The sequence below is a fragment of the Ischnura elegans genome (genome assembly GCF_921293095.1).
Source record: "Ischnura elegans chromosome 13 unlocalized genomic scaffold, ioIscEleg1.1 SUPER_13_unloc_4, whole genome shotgun sequence".
In the NCBI taxonomy this organism is placed as follows: Eukaryota; Metazoa; Arthropoda; class Insecta; order Odonata; family Coenagrionidae; genus Ischnura; species Ischnura elegans.
In genome coordinates, this window is record NW_025791660.1 from 5,042,616 (window position 1) to 5,063,553 (window position 20,938).

General features: G+C 36.2%; 1 protein-coding gene and 1 long non-coding RNA gene across 2 annotated transcripts in view; both read right to left on the minus strand.

Annotated features, from left to right (window-relative positions):
• The window catches only part of LOC124173296, a 158,312-nt gene that overhangs the window by 84,036 nt on the left and 53,338 nt on the right, over positions 1–20,938 (minus strand). The gene's annotated exons all lie outside the window — the stretch shown is intronic.
• On the minus strand, positions 1,603–20,450 carry LOC124173159. The gene is made up of 5 exons (XR_006868409.1): positions 20,417–20,450; positions 20,161–20,298; positions 15,725–15,892; positions 6,514–6,684; positions 1,603–3,765 (listed from the first exon to the last, which is right to left on the minus strand). It is a non-coding gene; the product is annotated as an uncharacterized LOC124173159 (long non-coding RNA).

Genomic DNA, 20,938 nt, shown 5'->3' on the forward strand with positions numbered 1-20,938 from the left:
AAATTTTGGGGGGTACACTAACAAATGCCATACAGGTGTGTTTTCAAAGACCTGGATGGGGAAACCACCAAGTTTGGATGCGATCATGTAACGTCTACTTTGGAAGGTGAAGATTTTACCCACTCCCGCTGTGGCTAGCAAATGGAGAAGCATTACACACCAAGGTGTGCCAAATAAACTGGTCGTGTCAGCCATTTTATAGTAGTTAGTCGCGAAAATCTTGTGCCAACATGCTTTTAGCTCTCACGTGTCCTGGTCCAGAGGAAGAGGGGGCCGGATTGTGGCCTCACATGGGCCAGGTAAAAGAAATAAATCAAATGTGAAAGAAGAAGTTTAATGTAATTATTTATATGCATTTGCATTATTATTATTATGTTTTGTTATTATTTGACCTTTTTTGATTGGCACTCAGCATAGCCTTCTTGTTTACTCTGAAAGAGGAGAATGAAGATAATTATCTGTGAAGGTAATTATCCTGTGCTCTACACGTCAGATCCAGCTGGAATAACAAATCATGCCTCAGACCCATTGGCTACTGATGACCTGGTGAGTGTAGGTACCTCTGCTTTGTTTTGCGCCGTTTTGCTACGACACAAATTCAGTCCTCCGTGGATTATTCCAATATGATTTACTCATGAATCACACGATGATTTTTCGTTAATTGTGAGTATTCACTTCAGCAGTCACTCCGTGTATCAAATCAAGTTATCACTCTGTACATTCATTGCGGAGGCTGTATATAGGAACCAAATATTAAAGGATGCCTCAGAGAAAGACATCGAGTTGGCCATCTCTTTGTTGCACTGTCATCCTTTTAGTCGCCTTCTGCGACAAGCAGGGATACTGTTGGACTCTCTAGTCCCCCATTCCCAGGGAATGCATTCCGAATGAGAACGAACAAGATTTGGCAACATTCGGAACTAAGTCTATTGTGCTTTCATGTATGTATTGTGTATCATGTATGCTTATTCGCAATCCAATGTCAAAATTCTTTCACAAAGTGGCATACTGACTACCAAATTGTTTTTTCACAAGTTAGAGCAGTGTAAAACGCTGATGTTCCTATAGAAGGGTAAGAGAAGCAGGGTAAACCCAATAGCTATTTAATTAAAAATTCAACCATTACATGGTATATTCCATTGCTGTGCCACTAAGTTGTAATAGTAGTTCAACCAGTACTACAGCATCCACGACACAGCCTAGAAGACACATCTTCAAAGCACTGGATCCAATCATTTAACTAAATTGTGTCACGCATCGCATATAATGCATATTCCCTCCACAAAGTTCAACCACCATCAGCACTCCACTTAACCAAGAATATTCACCTTCATCACTATAATATCTTACAACTGCCCACGATGAATTCTGAATTAGTGATGGCATTGATAAGGCTTAAATATTGTTGCATTGCGAATGAACTGCACTGCAACAAAGACAGTGAGGTGTGGGACAGAGAAAGTGATTTTTCTCAGATCTAGGCGATAGCAACAAAAATAAAAAATAACTGTTATGGTATAGATGAATCGGTGATTTTTTGTTTTATTTCCTCAAGAGGGATGATATTTGATTTCATAATATAAAAAATGCTATCACCTTGAGTTTTCCCATTTGATACCAAGATGTTCAGATTTTGCAACTGCCCACATCTTCAGCTCATAAAACACACCTAACTACTGCTTTCAGGCATCTAGAAGGTATGAAGAGCAATCTGTTTTCATTTAATTTGCCGAAGGACTTCCGTAATTGAAAAATAATGAATTGAAATTGCGAACAGGTCTGAACTTCTGTGGTTGGATATCAGGATGGCGATATGGATGCATAAGGCAATAAATTCATGACAAAGATATGCAGGAACACTAAACTTTAGAAAATAATTTTGACGAATAGATTATACATTCATGCCATCACAAAGTAACACAACATTAAGAGGTAAATATTTAGTATTTGTTTTCATTATTTACTTCCTCATGAGCCAGCACAAAAAAATGTGGGGTGCTTGAGATACACAAGGACCTGGCTTACTCAAGTATATACTATCTCTTCATATTGTAATTCAGTTCCACACTGCATGTTAGCAGTGAGTTATTTCGTTAACTCTTTTCTTGCATTTCCTGTTTCCATGACAATGATCCATTTCATTTTTTTTACTTTTAAAATTCAAAAGAAGATAGTAAGATCTATGCATTATGATAAGTTCAGGAGCCATGGTCGTCCACTTTTTAAAAAGTTAAGAATTGTTTATTGTACCATGTATTTATATTTTATGTGCATGGGTTTTTACAAGGGAAAATTTATCTTTGTTTCTGAAAAACATGTGCTACCAAGAACTAGACAGGTAACTGATCCATATCTTCAAAAAAATTGTGAAGTTTCTTCTAGGAGGGACCCAGAGTAGTGTATTAAATTGCGCAATGCCCTTCCGGTGCATCTAAAAGCACTCCAACAATGTCTGTATTTAAATGCCAGCTATTGTCATTCCTATTGTCGAAGTTTTTTTATGTGTGTAGGATGCCTTCTTTTAGTTTTAATCCGACCTGTAAATTACATTCTTGTAATACCTTCAGGATGGAATAACTTATTTTTTCCAATTTTTATTACTAAGGAACCATAGCTTTCATAGTTATTGGGACACCAACCCTTTTAGTCGCCTCTTACGACAAGCAGGGATACTGCGGAGGTATTCTCGAATCCCCTCTCCGCAGGGAATTTATTCCTAAACATCTACTATAAAACACTTGTTACAATGAATATTTTTTTAAGAATAATGTAGAAGCAGCCTAGGTCTTTGATTGTGAAACTTTGAAGAAAATATAATGTGAAGTTGCTAATTCACAATCAGCATTTTTAGTACAACTGAAAGTAACGTTGGACATGAATTGCATATATTCTCTTCCAGAGTTAGGAGAAGTGTGACTGCAATGTAGAGGTACATTTACTGTATTCCAGTACAGACAGATTGTACAAAAATTAACGATTTAAGGAAAGTCACTTGATGGCTCACTGTGGTCAAGTATAGAGAATACACACTTTCACAATCGAAGACCATGACATGATCACATCAACAACCTTATTTAAATGACATTCTACAAATTAATAAAATTCTTAACTGTATACCTTGAAATTTCTGTGGTAATACTTACTGAAGGTTACTTTGGTAAAAGTCATCAAGTAAAATCAAGTAGTTGACATACATGTAAATATTACAACACAGTTACAAGCAATTTAAGGTTAGTAAAATTCTTTTGCATGAGCAGAAACAACGGAGAGATTTATATTTATTTACCATAATCAATCGAAATTTTGTCAGCAACATTTACCAATGGTTGTTTCACATTTTTTAGTGATTTGGGTAAAGTAGTTCAAATTCAGGCCACTTTATTTCTTTCAACAGCTATTTCATTTGTTGCTTTCCTATTCCCGAGGTGAGATTTGTTAGGTAAGATACTTTAACAGTGAAATGCACAGGTGGACACCATGGGTTTCACCTCTTGATGCTTAGTTGTGTGCAGGGCATATCCGGACTTCTTTCTTGCCATTAAATCCAGTCACTTCAGTGCCAGGATTAAGATGAATGTCTCATACTTAGGTACTTCTGGGTTAACATCCATACATCACTTCACAGCCTTGAGCTGAGCCTCTGGGACTCTTGAGGCATGGCTCTCTTCAGAGTATCCAAATGTTGTTTGGATAGACAGAGGGAAGAGATTTCCTGTTGTCCTAGTTCGCCTCTGCTCTGCCCTTTACATATCTTAAGAAATTCATCTGGAACATTCAAGTAAAGAATACCTACATGAGCATAATTAGAAAAAACAGACTGGATAAACTTAAAAACTGCAGCATTAAATTATATGTATTGGGAATGATGATTAAGATAATAATACCTATTAATCATATTAGGGAATTTAATATTTTATAATGTGGGTATACCATAGTTCTAAATAGTTAAGACCCTTGAGGCAATTCCACAGCTGGAACTGATGAGACAACACAACCACTAACCACTTCTAGCCATTGCCTAGAGATGTTACAGCATTTTGCAGCCTCTTATTAATGGGAGCAGTAGGAAGGGAAGTGGATGAACAAGAGACTGTTCAGGCTTACTGAGGGTAGAGATTATACCAGAGGTTACATAGGTCAAATTCCAATAGAGCAACACCACTTCAGTATATACCATATATGTATTCTCCAGTACATTTGTGGAGCATTGCAGAAAACGAGAACATACTACTTATGACCAAAGCCGTGGTACACCAATGCAGCTGCCAAAAAACTATTAACCAAAGTAAATCTCTAAAGCACCATGTTGTGCTGCAGGATATGCATATTTGCAGATGAAAATGGTGACTTGCAAAAAAAAATACCACCTTAGAATATGAAGTCATCGCTGAGAGAATCATTTCATCTACAAGATGGTTGGTGGAATTCGGGCAGCTTCAGGATGGAGAATGAAATGTGCTGACATAGAGATTCAATTTTTATGTACATAGTACCTTACTACCATGCATACATTATTGATGAATTAAAACAGAGAAATATTAAAAAAGACTATCCCCACTTAAGTGAGAGACAATGCAATGAATTATCAACTAGTCATGAAAAAACAAATGCATAAAATTCAACAAAAATGTATTCATTTGATAAAAAAATTTGGTGGGTTACGCACACAACACGTAAACATATTAGAGTTAAAAATAAGGAGATGAATTTACCACTTGAGGCTTTAGAACATGAGTGCATTATATTTAAAAATCCAATTGAACTGGGTACATGCCAGAAGATCCCTTCAGTTCCACCAACTGGCAGGATCCCCAATCATGGATGCCCTAATGTCACCATAACTCAAGACCCCTTCTAAAAAGGCCCCATTCCCCTAAAAAAATACTTTTCCCGTTAACATTCACGATAACACAGAAACCTGAAATCAAAGATTGAATGAGAATCTTCCACCCCTCCATGGGACAACAGAGCTCCACATTCCTGTTTAAAAAATTGCTGGAATGGGTAGATAGGCTATACAAGTGTACTTCTACAAACCTCCTTCAAGAGCCCATGCATTGATACATGATGCAATATGCTTCTTATTAGAGCACACACTGGCAGCATGTCATGTAATGGTATATTTGCTAAGCTAAAATAAAAAAAAATATGTTTCTTGCTGTTATGGCTTTTAATTTTTTTAATACATGCATTAAGTACTAGTGATTCATAGTCCTGAACAAAACATTCCCCACCAGCCATACAGTACTGCCACGAATTTCAACTAATGCGAAAATGATATCAAATAACTCATACAAGGGATCATGGTAAGTTGATATGATGTGAATAAATTCTACAATAGCATACTCCAAAGAACCTTCTTTTTGGAGCTAATGCATTAATATATCATGCAAGGTGCCTCTCATGAAGGCAAATGAATTGCCGCTATTAAACTAAAATAAATCTATTTTGTAATGTTGTTCAGTTTGTTAAATATCCGTTCCCACTATAGCACTTATACCAATAAACACATGATCACGTAACACTCGCGTTTCGTGCACACACATGACTTTAAATGCAAAAACAACCAAGCTTATCAGTTAACAGAAGAATTTACTCGTAACCGATGGGCCCGGCTGTGGAGATGACATGGTGAGTTGTCAAGATGGACGTTAAACTTGGCAGTGGACAATTGATTATCAGCAAACAATAAAATATAGTGAAATCTCTGGGAAGGAATTGAAAATAGCATCTCAAGAAGATTGCAGGACAAACTGTTACAGGTATGTAAGGCTTTGACAGGGAAAATGAAAGTGCATTAACAATTACTGGAGGTAAGCTCAGCTAATCAACACCCCTCTCCACGAACAACAAAAAAACAGTATTACAATGCATTTATTCAACAATTAAAAACTTCTTCTTCTCACACACCAGCTATTGAAATCGAGAGCGGCTTCATATGCTACAATGGTTTTAATTTAACTGCTGTCAGAGTGCATTTTAAATTATAATTTAGTGACTTCTACAATATTTTCAACGCCACTTATTTAGTAAAGCCTAAATGTTTTCACTGCGTTTGATAAGGAAACAGCTATGGTGACATTGACCAAAAATGAAACACCGTGGAGATGGAAAATGTTTTTCAGAATCGTAATGTACAGTAATATCCATCACATCCTGAGTTTAAATAACCACATAAGGAAATGTAAATGCTTAATTGGTATAACGATGTGTTATGGTAGGAAAATAAAATCCTTTAAATATAAGCTATTACAATTGCTATGAAAATAATAGTTATGGTGTACAGGTCGCTTAGTGACGCAATTTTTGAAGCACCCTTACATGGCTGAATAAATGAATATATTGTATTCCTGAATCAATGTATCAAAATGAAATTAGTCAAAATGATTTTGATTCCAAATACAACGAACACATTGATGCCAAAATATTTCCTCTAGATTCGAAGGAAATCAGCAGTTCATTTAATGGTAAAAAAGTTTCAAAAATATTGTGAACACTGCCTTTGTTGTGTACCTGAGAACTGGAAATTACTCATCAGATGATGAAATCTAACATTCCTCCCCAAGTCATTGGATCCTATTGATAATATCATTGGAGAATAAAAGCATCCAACATCCAGCAAAACTCTCTGCAATTCCGTCATGCTCTGGCCGGATACGCAAAGTCCAATGGCAGCTGGATAACCTATGAGCAAAGGAAGCATTTAGTACAGAAAATTAAATGCATTAAAGATTCATTGCAAAGAGAAAAACTTCCCCTGCCTCTCTCAAGGTGGTACCACAGAAGAGACACCAACCACACAAAATGGCTGTCTCTCACCATTATGTGCCCGTAAATCTCGGGTCTATCCATGGAGAATCCAAATCAATCACATGTGGAACACTAGCGATTGACTATCAAAAGGCAAGTGTGGCCAAGATAGGCAGGGTGAAGATCAGCCAAACAACTCCTCCTTCCATGCCTCATAAAAAACACACCAACAATGCACTCGGTTGAAAATCAGGAGGACCTCTCCCTCTCATCTCCCGATTGGCATAATTAGCTACTCTTAAGTTCAAACAGGCAACCGGGAAAAAAATGTTAGTGACTTCTACATTATTTCCAATGCCACAAACACATTGATGACAAAATGATCAATTTGAATACACCTATGGTGACAATGTAAAATGAACACAGTGAACATGCGTAAAATGTATTTAAAAATCAAGGAATCCAATAATATGCCCATACTTCATATTGAGTGACAAATTGAGGAAATATTTAAATCACAGGAAGGAAACATGGAATAGCAAAATGGCAATTCATTGAACACATTGCTAATTTAAAAATTAAAATAAAATCCATGCAAAACAGAACTATTATAGTAAGTACATAAATAAGGTTAAGTTACATTGTTTGCGCAAAGCACCTTTACATAATTGAAAGTAAACAACAAATTTGTGTGACTAATTCAATATAATAAAAAGATATCGCTTTCAGTGCATTTAACCCTTTCTCAACTAAAGACAACAATATATGTGTGGACATTTCTTGACCCGGGAGACGTAAGCCTCATGTTTTCTTCACAGCATTTCTTATGCAAATAAATGAATGCCAAATAATTACGTTTCCTAGCTTTCCCCATTTTACATGGGGGTTCCTGGAGAGGGCATAAGCCCTCAGATGTGAAGCCATGCCTAACGGTACTCTTTGAGCATTTAGCCATCATGTCCTGCCCAGCTTCGTCAATTTACCATAAGGCTGCATGTTACGAAAATATTGAGTTTTTCTGAAACCAGTGGCTTCACCTTGCATTATTTAGACAAATGAATCCTTTACACTTATTAAATGCAAAAACAATGACTTTCGACCTGTGATTTGAAGGAGATTTTAGGGTTGCCACTATGCCTACATACTGAAGTTCACCGTTTTTTCCAGGTTTTCACGGTCTCAATGTCACCAAATTGACAGTCTGTTAATAAGCCAACAATAAAACAATCACCAGCCATACATCAACTAAAAATTAACATACGCGACAGATGCTGTGAATGTAAACGCAGCGATGAAAGTGATATCTGTAATGATATCGCCTATTGTTTGCAAAATTCAGGAAGGCCCAACCCAACTGCGCTCATGCCCAGACACTGAATACCAAAGCCACTTTTAATATGGTTATGCCTTTATGACCTTCTTCCGTCTGGACACTGGAAGTCCTTTTTTAATTCCTGGCCAAGAGATTGTTTTTTGCACACGCTGTTATTACCGCACAGTAACCAAATTTCCCTTACCCATTTCAAATTCAAAAGGGAATTGAACATGTAACTTATTTTAACATAAGTATAAATTATTGTGAGTCGTAAATAATATTTCTATTAAAAACAGTACCTAGTAATACAATAATTTGATGGTGAACTCATGGGCAAGTGGGTCTAGTACAGTACCTGGGGTAATAGCCTGGCACCCCATTGAGTTGAGTCCCAAATCAGAGGGAAGCAAACACAAGAGAAGTGTACTCCTCTCAAAATTACACCTCAATAGAGAGAGATTAAAAATATTCTAATGCTATGTGTAGAATGGAAAACATTTTTCTTTGGCAGAAAGAGTTAAGTATGCCATCTTCAACATGGAGTTTGCCATAATCAATAACTCACTAACCAGAGGATCTTGCTCAACTCCAGCATCAAACAGCTGTTTTTCCGTGGCCTTTACCCTCCAATCATAACTATAGCTGGAAGGTGGAGCGTTACTCAAGACACTGGATTCTGAAAACACAGAAGTCCTCATAGATACTGTTTTACCTCAGCTTGTCCAGACAGACAGAACAGACGCATCTCGGGAAGCCATGTGACTGCACAACCTACAAATCAAGAGGAGGGAAATTTTTCATACTAATAATAGGTCCAATGAAATCATTTCTTCAAATTCTCCTCAGTCGAAATTGCGATCATTGAACAATGATGCCGAGTCATGAAAGTCAATCGATAGTCAAAGTATGGCTTGATTAGAGCAGAAGAAAAAAAAAAAACCTTTAAGTTCAGGGCCCCACAGCAACAATATCTCAAGTTCTGTCTCACAATTACACCTCAACAATTACCATAATTCTAAATGCATTATAGAAATAAACAAGAAAACTACTTACTTCAATTTGAAATAAGTCACATATAACTCAAGAAGTTTTTCAAGGATGCCCAAGACAGTGGAGCAATAAACATATCACTCTTGTTAGTTTTTTACCTCCGATGAATACGTAGGGATCAAATGTTACAGAATCGTTTGCGGGAATATCAGGACAACTACCATGACAGACAAAAGGTTTCAAAAGTTGTTCTTAGGTATAGTGCTGTCCACATATCATTACCCTACATAAGTTACACATTAACCTTATTGTATACCTCAAAAACTGTTTGATGCCTTTTTCCAGTATTTTCATGCAGGCACCCATACCTCAGCAACAATGTTACCCATTTGGGAAACTCTTCAGCTGCATGTCTCTTTGGCATTAGTTCGTCGTTAGTCATAGTGGAAAGAACCACCATGAAGAGCCCTACTCCCGCAATCGGGGCGGATATAATCGAGACTTACATATCAAACGGAAAGTCAGCCATGAAAACGAATCGTAAAATTTTCTTTGAGCATTGGCGTTTGCCTTAGAAGAACAGGGGACCACAGGTTATATGAAAAATTTAGGAAGGGAAATTGTTTCAGCATGGAACATCTTAAGATGAGGAATCGTAAAGGACACCCAACAATGCTACCAAAGCTTAGAAACACAGCTGTGGCTTCAGTCTTCAGCCATCAAGATCCATCCACCATCGTGCACTTTCATTGCACATTTCAAGATCTATGTTACAACACCCTTTAAAAATTCTAAACTTGAGGTCTTATAAAGTGAGAATGGTGCAGGAGCTGCGTGAGGGAGATCATGGCTATCGAACCCATTTCAGAAACTGGATGATTGACAAGCTTCATGAAAACCCTTTGATCACATTTCAGGTTAGTATCTTATTCATTCTGTTGTTTCATATTATTTTTCTTTGTTCTTAAAGTCTTTTGATAATATTATATCAACTTGTATGATGTATCTAAATTAAAAATGAAATTCATCCACTGCCTTAATGTTTCAGCTTATGCTTTTGGACGAAGCAATATTTTTTTAAAATGCTGCTGTCTTTCCAACACACACACGATATTGGGTGACAAGTAATCCCAAGGCACAGCGTGAGGGGTCATTAAGCTGAAATGGTGTAATGGTGTTCATGGCCATTACAGCTGGCCATGTTTTTGGGCCATACTTTTTCGAAAAGAACGTGAGGACAGACACCTATCAGGCAATGCTGAGGAAGAATGGTTGCAGCAGGATGGAGCTCTTGCACACAGGTTTAAGGCAGTCCTCAATGTGCTGAAAGAGAAGATTGGAAATCGGCTGGTGTCCATGGGCACAGAAGTTGAGTGGCCACCAAGAAACCCCAACCTCACTCCGTGCGATTTCTTTTTATGGGGATTTTTAAAGCAGTTAGTGTATTAAAAAACATTTAATAATGTTGAAGAACAGAAAAGAGAGAGAATAAGATGTGCAGAGTTTATGACCCTGCTTATGTTTGAGGACGTTTTTACTGGATCATTTGTCAAGTGAATTCAATTATGCCTGGCATGGGAGGGAGGGCACATTGAATAATGGGTACTTTATATTTATTTTTATTATTATTTATACATATGAATTTGACTTTCTCATTAATATAAACCAAAATTTTACTTTCATTTTAACGCACAGTTAAGTTTGGAATTTGCTCAAATCAACCCACCATTCCCTTCTTAATCACTAATTTAGTAACATTGAAATGGGAACCCTTTAGAATACATTTAAAACCTTTAATTTAGCATGATGTTTAGCACTCCATTGTCTTGGGGGAACCTTGAAAACCTTCCGGCTAGCGGGTTAATTCCCTGGATATTTTTGTGCAAACCTCAGTGAATGTTGGCCACCTTATGAACTCAGGAGGTTAACGACTTGACAAAATGAGCACTATTCACTCACTTGGTCACCATTTGGTTGGGGACATTAGTTTTCTCGATACATCAAATCATGCCTTTATGACCTTTGACTCCCATTATGACCTATGGAGGTCAAAAAATCAACAATACTGATAAATGAACTGCAAAACTGTCGTAAGCACCCTTAAAAACCCATTGTTCGACACGCTGGTTGTCACGATGGCCCGACGTTTACCTCTAAGACCATTGACCCCCATTGTGACCTCCTGAGGTCAAAATATCAACAATACTGATAAATGAACTGCAAAAATGAATTAAGCACCCTTTAAAACCTGTGGTTCAACACGTTGGTTGTCACGATGGCCTGAAATTTACCTCTATGACCTTCGACCTCAGTATTAGCCTTGGAGGTCAAATACTAGATAAGACGAGTATTTGGACAATACCAATGACTTGGGCACCCTTCAAAACCCATGGATCGACACCTTTGATTGTATGCTATTCTTTTGGCCACCCTTATGTCCTTAACTGTGACCTGCTTGGTCAACAGTTTAAGTTTCGTGAACAAAAATGTTCTTTTCAGTTTCCTCCTGTTCGAAAACCCAAGAACAGACATTCTGATCAATGAAATTCAGACTTTTTTCTATCTCAATTTTTTTAGCATTGAAAATTTTGGTTTGCGCCCACATTGTGAGGTCAAAGATCAAAATTCTAAAATTTTGATTGCATTCAACAAAACTTAGGACCTTTCCCCATAAGTATGCCAATTTTCACGAATATTGCTGCAGTGGAAGTTACTAAAATTAGAGGTCAAAAAAGACACACGATCGTTGGGACCTGTACAATAACATAAATCTTGGAAGCAAGATGTATACATCAAAATTCCTGCAAAAATTTTTGAGGGAGTTGGCAGTCATTTATAAGGAGAAGATCGGAAATAAAATGATCTCAAATGAACTGAAAAGAAAGACAGCTTATTTTGCTTATTTATCAACATGTGAAAGTGGTACAAAGCAAAGAAAAGAAAGAAGTAGTAGATGTATTGTACGTTCACAGAATAAAGACATTAAAACAAAATTGTTCTATTGCTTGTGCAATAATTGGATGTGCGTGAGCAATATGTTTTATATTTCCAAGGACTGTAAGAAAAATTCTACGGATCACTGACGAGGAAAATAAAGGATAAAAATATCAATGTGTTTTTTATCTTCATTAGGAACCTAGACTACGAAACTTTGATAAGTTACGGAAATATGAGTCAACACACGGCAAAAAAGGACTACCGTGCTAATGCCATGATAACATTATTTACAGTGCATATTGAAGATTCTAAGGAAGTAAATTTTAAAGGAGACAGATGAGGATTAGGCTATAAATTTTGGGTAAAACACCACCCCCAAGTATAATCTCAGGATAATCCAAATATTATCAGGCACGAATTGGAAGTGTGAACAAAAATTTCTCAGATGGAACACCGGGTCAGGGTGGCCATTGTTTCGACATGTCAACACTATAATCGAGCATCGCTTTCCTGTGAAAATGAGAGTCATGTCTGCCGTGAGGATGACACTATACCTTCAATTTAAAACTGCAAGTAAAAATTGATTTAAATCATAATAAGTGCTTTCAGATGATTAAATAATAAACTCAAAGTTAAATTTTTCCCTTCTATTGGATTCCTTCACTAGATAATCTAATTCCATTTGCTCACCTTTATTGTATTGTATTTGGGCACTGATAATAACCATAATTAAATTGTTTATTCTTTTATGGGATGACCCATTATAGGTTCATTGATGCTATATTTATAACATAAATCCTGGTAATTTTTTCAATTAAAATATTGTCCAACCCATTTTTTTTAATGTTCTATGTGGTGTCAGGAGCACCCCACTCGAGTAACCTTGAAGGGGAATCTCGCGTGAGTAACGCTGGGTTATTAACGTAACTGGATAAATTAGTTCTTAAATAATATTAAATCTATATAAAAAATAAATGGATTATAATTATTTCAGTTTTCACTTCTGTCGGCCAGTCCCACGAGTGCCCTGTTTTTTTTAAATAAAATAGTCTGACCCATTTTTTTAATGTTCTATGCGGTGTCAGGAGCACCCCACTTGACTAACCTCAATTCGGAATCTTGTGCGAGAAACGCGGGGTTATTAATTTAAGGGTTAAGGGTTTGGAGAATTGACATGAATGGATCATGCGACTTCTCTCTCCTGAAGCAATGAAAGTCACATAAAGAATGAGCTTTTCAATAATCGGATCTACGCAAAATTTTGATGCAGTAGACGCGTTATTACGAAGTTCACGGGACCTAAAATCCAGAGGTTTGTATGAACTTTTCTTTTAGGAATCGGTCGAAAAAAACCATACGTGATAAATGCGATTAAAATACGCGGAAATATATATTAACAGAATAATTCGTTTCAGTTTCGGCATGCGGCATGACGTGAATGAAAATATTTATATTAAAGTGAGTATATAACTATACATAACCACTAAATAGAGTTTTATAGCATTTTATTTCTAAGAGGAGGTGCTTAATTTCTCTTCTGGAGCTCGTTGGAGAATAAAGATTCTTAACTCACTTGATGCATATGATTGGCACATGTTTCAACGGAAGTGGTTGCCAGCTCCCCCTGTTCCACTATTATCTTACTACGGTCCTCCTCTCTAAGATTGAGAATGAGGCATGGATGATAGGTAACAGTATATTCAGTACTATTGGCAAAAGGACAACATAAAAGGGGCCCAATTCCATTGCGTACAAGGTTGACTGATGGTGTCATTTCATGTGCATTGTAAACGGTTCACAGAAATGCCTGCAGCATGGAAATGAGAGCAGAGAGTTCCATTCACTCCTGATATTTGTAACAGAATGAACTCCCAATTACCTGTGCACAAATTTTGTGTAGTTGATGGACAGAATTTCAACAAATCTATATGCAATTGTCTTCTACAGAGAAGCTTAATGCAACTTTTACATTTGATAAACCAAATGCTATTTTTTTCCTTCATATAAGCAAATCAGGAAATGCTCACAGAAACATTTGTGTCATCGAGTTTTAGCTCCCATTACATATGAAAAACACATGAATTTCAATGCGAAAAAATCCCCTTGGACTGCTGCAAATGAAACCATAGCTGGCTGACAGTGCGGATCACAATGCAGATTCCCAGGGCAATATTACCAAAGCTCATGGTACTATGTGTTAGGCGCCCATGGTTCATCAAGGATAGCAACACGCAGGAGATAAGACCTTAATGAACCCCCAACCAGTTGAGAGCCTCACGAAATACTCTCCTTCTTAAAAGGAAATCATGGTCTCCCACAAATAATTTTTTCCATCTAATATTTGTAACTGTAACAGTCACTCTCACTGAACACTCCAGATATCGTCCCAAAAAGTGCCATGGTATGTGAGAGATGCATTTCAGACAGTATAATTTTAATTCTGTGCACCATAGGATTAATTTACTGTGGCTATTTCACAGCAATGCACATAAAATAACCTTTATCATCCTTGCAGTCCCAAAGAGGACCACCTAATGGTTTCTTTTACGACCCGCCAGTCCCTTTCAGGATCAATGAGACACACTTCATGTTTAATCGGCTAATAATGAGTTTCATCGCTCGAGAGTTCACTTGAGACCCGCTTATATTTTAAACCAAGGTCATTTAACATTGGCCGTATCGTACAACTTAACCCTTTCGAGACAGCAGAGTTTTTGTCTTAGAATGACTGCTGTACTGAGTCACAGGAGACTCTTCTTTCTCCTGGTACGGAGCATTTTTGGAGGACATTCGTTAAGAAGGATCTTGTGGAACCTTTTTCGACCCCACCTCGCTGGAACTCTGCATTATCTCAGACTCCGAGGGTAGTTGTGCTCCCTCCTTTCCGGGTTTACGACCACACCTGCAGCATTTTTTTGCGGTCAACTTATGTATTGCTTATACTTATTTAGAGAACAGATAATTGTTGCTTGCACGTAAATTGCAGACTTTGAATTGAATTCCTCAATTTTTCCTGAGCATTGTCAAAATTTAAGCAAAGTTCTATGGTCAATATTAAAGCATTTAATGCAACAACAATTTCCATGTTTATGTTTGTACATAACTCGAGATTTAAGTTAATATTTATCGTAGAATTTCGTTTAAAAATTGTAAATGCTGATCAAAAGACTAAGAATTCAATTCTTAGTCTATTTTTCTTGAGAAATGAACAAATATTTATTTGGAAAACTGACTGGATAAACAATTGTATGACTCCTGTCCCTTACTGCTAAGAGGGATTATAAAAGAAGAGGGGTCCCGGTACATGCTCCCCGATTCTGAGGCTTATTCCTAAACCCCGGAGGGTTCGGTCCCGAGACAAAGACAATGTAAACCCACGACCATCCTAAGTGGGGGAGACCTAGAAAACGCATACACGGCTTTTGTTCTCCTGGCCAGGAAAATGTCACACATAAATATACGGCTGTCGTCTCCAGAGTCAGGAAACATCCACACATGTGTATATGTGTGTAGTAGGGAAAAGGTTAAATTGAATTATGAGTAAATGGATAAGCATTTTACCTTCTATCATACAACTTATGATCCAAATGATAAAGAAGACTCCCCATAGAAATGCATATACTTATGCTAGGCAAACCTATTTTCATCATACAATTGATATATTAATATAACAAAAGCTAAAATAATGAATCTTCCGACACAGGTTTTACCATGTATGAGAATAAAACTCACCAACATATCAGCTGTGGGCAGTTGGATGCCTGGCACAGGAATGAATATTTCATTTGGTTGGACTGAGCATGCTTTCTCTTAAGTGCTTACAATCGCATCAGGAACAAAGTCCTTAGTTTCAGTAGAAGACCTCAAATTGTCATGAACTGCCTCCTCTCCTCCAATACTCTGAAAAGAGAGTAACACTGATAAACCACTCACCTACTTCAAAATCAACAAATAAGGAATGCTGATAATCTTGATGAAACAGGATTTTTGTAATCTGATCAATGCCATCAAATAAAAATTGAAACGTGTCTGCAAATCAACCACCCATAAACTACATGGCTGTTAGAATCAACATTGGGCAAGAAGATTCTTGGTGAAACTCTGGTCATACTATTATGGCTTTATTATATCATCACATGGGCCATGAGAAGGCCTTCAAATCGTGTCATTCACAGCAAACTCATGTTACCCCTGGAATATCAAGGTCATGCAAAGTATCTTAACTCCCTTCATTTGTTGAAGTTGCAAGCTAGAACATAAAATAAAAATTGAGGGTGACAATTTTCACAGGTAAATTACATTTATGTGTACATTCATTCAAGTGTAATTTCATGGGTTCATTTATTTGGACAATAACTAGTAAGGTGAGGTGGTGTAAGTGCGACCTCCCTCAAGAGAATCGTATTTCCGTTCGCAAGGCACGTGGTGGTCATACAACATATTCCACACATTGTAATGGAACCAGAGCCGACTACATCGAAATATTTATCCCTCGAATTCTTGTTCCACACTCTTAGAAAATATACCCTTCAGTTCATCTCGTAGTTGTTGTTGGTTGTGAGGTCAGGTAACACCACAGTTCCTTCATTATCTACATATCAGAGGTGCTAGGTAAGAACAATATCTTGTTTTCTGTTCTTAATGGATTAGTTTTCTTGGTTACTTTAAATTTTAGAACTCGGATCATTACATTTAGTTTAGATGGGGGGTCGCACATTTCCCACCATATCCAATCATTCTTTCCTTACAGGGCTACATGATTGTAGTATGGCTTAAATTTTTAGTTTCTGTGTGGCAATTCTTGAGTTAAACTTTTTTTGTATACATATTACAAATCATTGTGGACTATAGAACTAGGTTGTTTAACGAGAGTTCTCATGTCAACTTTTATTTTTATGGTTGTTTTGATAAAGAAGCTTTCTTTAGTTAGTTTTCATAAAATAATTACCTCGCATTTTGCTCTCACCATAACAATTGCATCTTTTTAAGTGTCATAACCTAAGTTCGATTCAGGTGAAATTGTTTATGCAAAGTTAAACTTGAGACCTTACCTGAAGCCCTACCAAAATCAAGCTTACATTTTTAGCAGACATATTGTGTGTATTTCCTTCACTGTGTTTAAGACCTGGTACCATATATTCAATAATTTTGTGCATATTTTGGGGGTTGCTGTCATAATATGAGCAATAATTAATATTGCATGGTGAAAAGGTACACAATTATGTGAGAAAAACACAAAAGGGCTGCCAAGTAGCAACGATGACCTAAAGAAGGCACTTGACGAATTTATAATTGGAAGAATGGGGAGAAAATGTGCTAGTATGAATAAATATGGATTATAGTCGTCTAAAAAAGTGGATTTTGAAATGAATGCTGATCATGCTCATAGAAACAGCATAAAATACCTTACAAAGACGACAAACATCCTGAAGATTACTTTTTTGGTCTAATTTCATCGCACAAATTTTCAATTAAAAAACCTCAAAGGATAGAGTATGCAAGGAAAAAAAAATCTGACCTTTTGTGATAAATGCTCAATCTGATTTGTTTCAAAAGACAATCCATGAGTTGCACGATGATAATAAACCAGAATGTATGTATAGAATCTGGACAAAACTTCATTTTCTACGTACCCAGTGAAGACAAGAGTCGTTTTCAAGAGTGCATTTCCCTCGACTCATTCAATTAGTTTATTAGGTCGTTTGAGCATCATTGTTAATGGCGGAAAGTGCAAATGAAATCAAAGCCCCTCCTTTGATAGTATTCGAAGGGAAATATGCTTGGGATAGTTGGTGCACTCCCAAAAATACAGGATTGTAGTGGAGATTGGATTCTGGCTATATTCAGTGGTAAAATGTCAGATGCTCACTATATTGGGAAAATTCTGGAGATCAATGAATCAGGAGATCCTGTGGTTTGCTTTCCAAGGACATGTTGCGGGACTGAAAAAAGTTTTACCTATCCACAGAATGAGGGTTCAAGCGAAATAACTAGGGAAGACATAACCATATTACCTAAGCCTTCCGTTGGCTGTTGAGGATAAATTAGCCATTTGCCCATCTTTCTCGGGTTAAAACCAAACTTAAAATGAACAAATCAATATTCAATGCTTAATAGTTTGAAGAAATAGTTTGAGTTGTTCCTTTCAATCTAATTTATACATGGATATCTTGTCATATAAAAACTTGATGCTATTTTATCATTAATTATTCAGCTTCTACACACATTAGCTATTTGTAACACGCGTAAATTAATGTATGCAATTCGAACCATCATTAGTAGAACCAATTTCACCAAAATTCCTTAGTGTAATATACAATCAACCAGAGGATGCAAAAAAAGCCACTTCCAAGACCTTGGAGAAGGTATTGGAAGTCATTGGGTTTATAGTAAAAAGAAATGATATTAAACTGCAATTCTAAAGTTGTTTATATAAACTAAGACCTAAAAGATTATTACTTTTGATAGAAGCTTTGAAGGCTACTTGTTTTTTAACATAAGATCTTAACATAAATTAATTACCACAATTAGAGAAATTCCTACTATTGAAATCAATGCTGATATGATAATTGACTTATTTTTGTTCTGATTTATTCAAATTGTAGATATATTTTTTTATATTAAATGCACTATAAGTTATTCCTAGATAAAAATATAATGTAATTATGGTAGTTATGATTATGATAATAATCAATAAAGCTCTTTCAAGTACTAGACAAAAACTCCAATATCTTGGATAAGGTATTGGATGTGGTGAGTTTTTCATGAATGGTTAAATGTAAGTTGGTACCATAAAGAGTAATGTAAAGCTGAATATCTGGGCAAATCGCACTTAGCCCATGCGCCATGCAATGTGGAAATATATTGCACATCAGCCATGGGACTCACTTGCCCCACGCACGGGGAAAGTGTGATCCCTTGACAAGGCTTTAAGAAAAAAATTACAAAATTACCACTTTACAGAGAGAGGAATGTAAATCCTAAACTCTTATTCGGTTATTAATACATGTATTTTACAATGAATCTCAGGATTTTAACAAGCCTAGAAAAAATTCCTAAGCTAGTTAAAGTTGATATATGCTATCTAAGGGTAGCACTTACCACACCTTTGTTATGTAAACAAAATATTATTTACCATTAAATAATTTGAATAAAGGTTTTTGTAATGAAGCAGATAAAAATTTTTATGAACCACTGACATAGATAATTTTAGCAAATAATATTGTTATCAAATCACTCAAATATGATACATATATAAAAAATGCATATAAATATATTATTTTAACATAACAACGGACAAGTACACTAAATAGCCATGGTGTGTAAAATCATTTTTCTTAATATGCCTTAGATATTTTAATCTTTTTGTTGAAATATTTTCTTGGATACTTTTTGAGTTGCTAATTTACCCTTTAGTACTTGTAAACTTATGCATTTCTCTCATCTCTTAATGTTTAATATAGCTTAAAACTGGCAAATGAACTTTAAAAACGTCCAAAAATACGATTCTATTAATGACCTAAACTTCAAGAGTTCAAATTTAAATCCAAACAGGAGGTTTAAAGTAAGAGAAAGATATCGAAAACACATCCCAAAAATTATTCGCATTCATTGATATCCTTAATTGGTAGGTCATAGCTGAATTCCAATTGCCCACTTTTTTGGCTTGGATTGAATTTTAAACACATAGCTGTAAGAAAAGACAAAACGTCTGCGGTCCTCACCACTGAATAAATAAAATCGGAAACACTACGTGTGAAATTGGACTAATTTCACTATTCCGTCGATCATTGGCGAGGTCCTTTCATATCATTTAATATTGCTAATGAATTAATTTAATGCTCCATTAACTTTTGTATCCTAATCAAAGTGATTTTTAATAAATTTTGCATATACTAATTTGATGCAGACATATATCTTAATACCTTGCCCGTCTTGGATTCATCAAATACAATATTAAGTTACTTTTTCACGCTATTGTCTTAACCTGTTGAACCCACAACCACAAACATCTTACAAAAGTTTTAAATCTCGTCGATATGAACGTGAAACTATTAAGGCTTGGCTACACGGTGAACTAACACGAACAAGTTAATATCTACTTACGTGAATGACTTCACATTATTTATAAGTTACACTAGAATTCCAATGAAAAAAGATGCACTCACCCTTGAGTAATTTATACACGAAACATTTCTCAGTTCTGCGTCCGACTTATGACAAACATTTCTGAAATCATTGAATTCGATGAGCTTTTCCAAGCACAGTGCACATAAAGTGCAAGGCAGGCCATCTCCCACAGCAACCTAAGAAATCAATGCAATCGTATGCAAGAGACGTCAGACTTAGACGTGGAAAGAAAGTTCATATAACGGAATAAAAAAAAGAACTAAGGAAATCAATAAATATTAAACCGTCACTTACTTTTAAGTCGACTAAGTCATATAAGGCATCCTTTACAGTTATCTGGCTTGCCACAATTGAAGTGAATATGTTGTGACAATAATCATTTTTCTTCATGCAAAGTCTGCACGGGGTACTCTCCGAATACTTTCCTGAAGAGTGTGAGAAATCCCCAATGGTAATACTCATGCTTTCACTGCAATAACTCAATGAATCACTAAACCAGTTCACTCCAACAAATCATCTGACGTATCACTCAGTGATTTCAAAATTTCTAATACATTAAGATCATTTCCATGACGTACACCAATGCAAAAACATTAGACTTATCAAGGAAAAGGGCGTAATAAGTTCACATTTAAATCGGATTTCATAAAGAAATCACATAGCAGCAGAGTAAAGAGCAAACGATTCACAAGAATTCAAGGTTATTGACATATTGTAACTGACCAGGTAAGCTAGGTTTAGTTCTGATACCGAACTTTAGTTGCGTATTAAACCGCTAGAGTAAACGTATGCAACAGGCCTACAATCGAAACATGA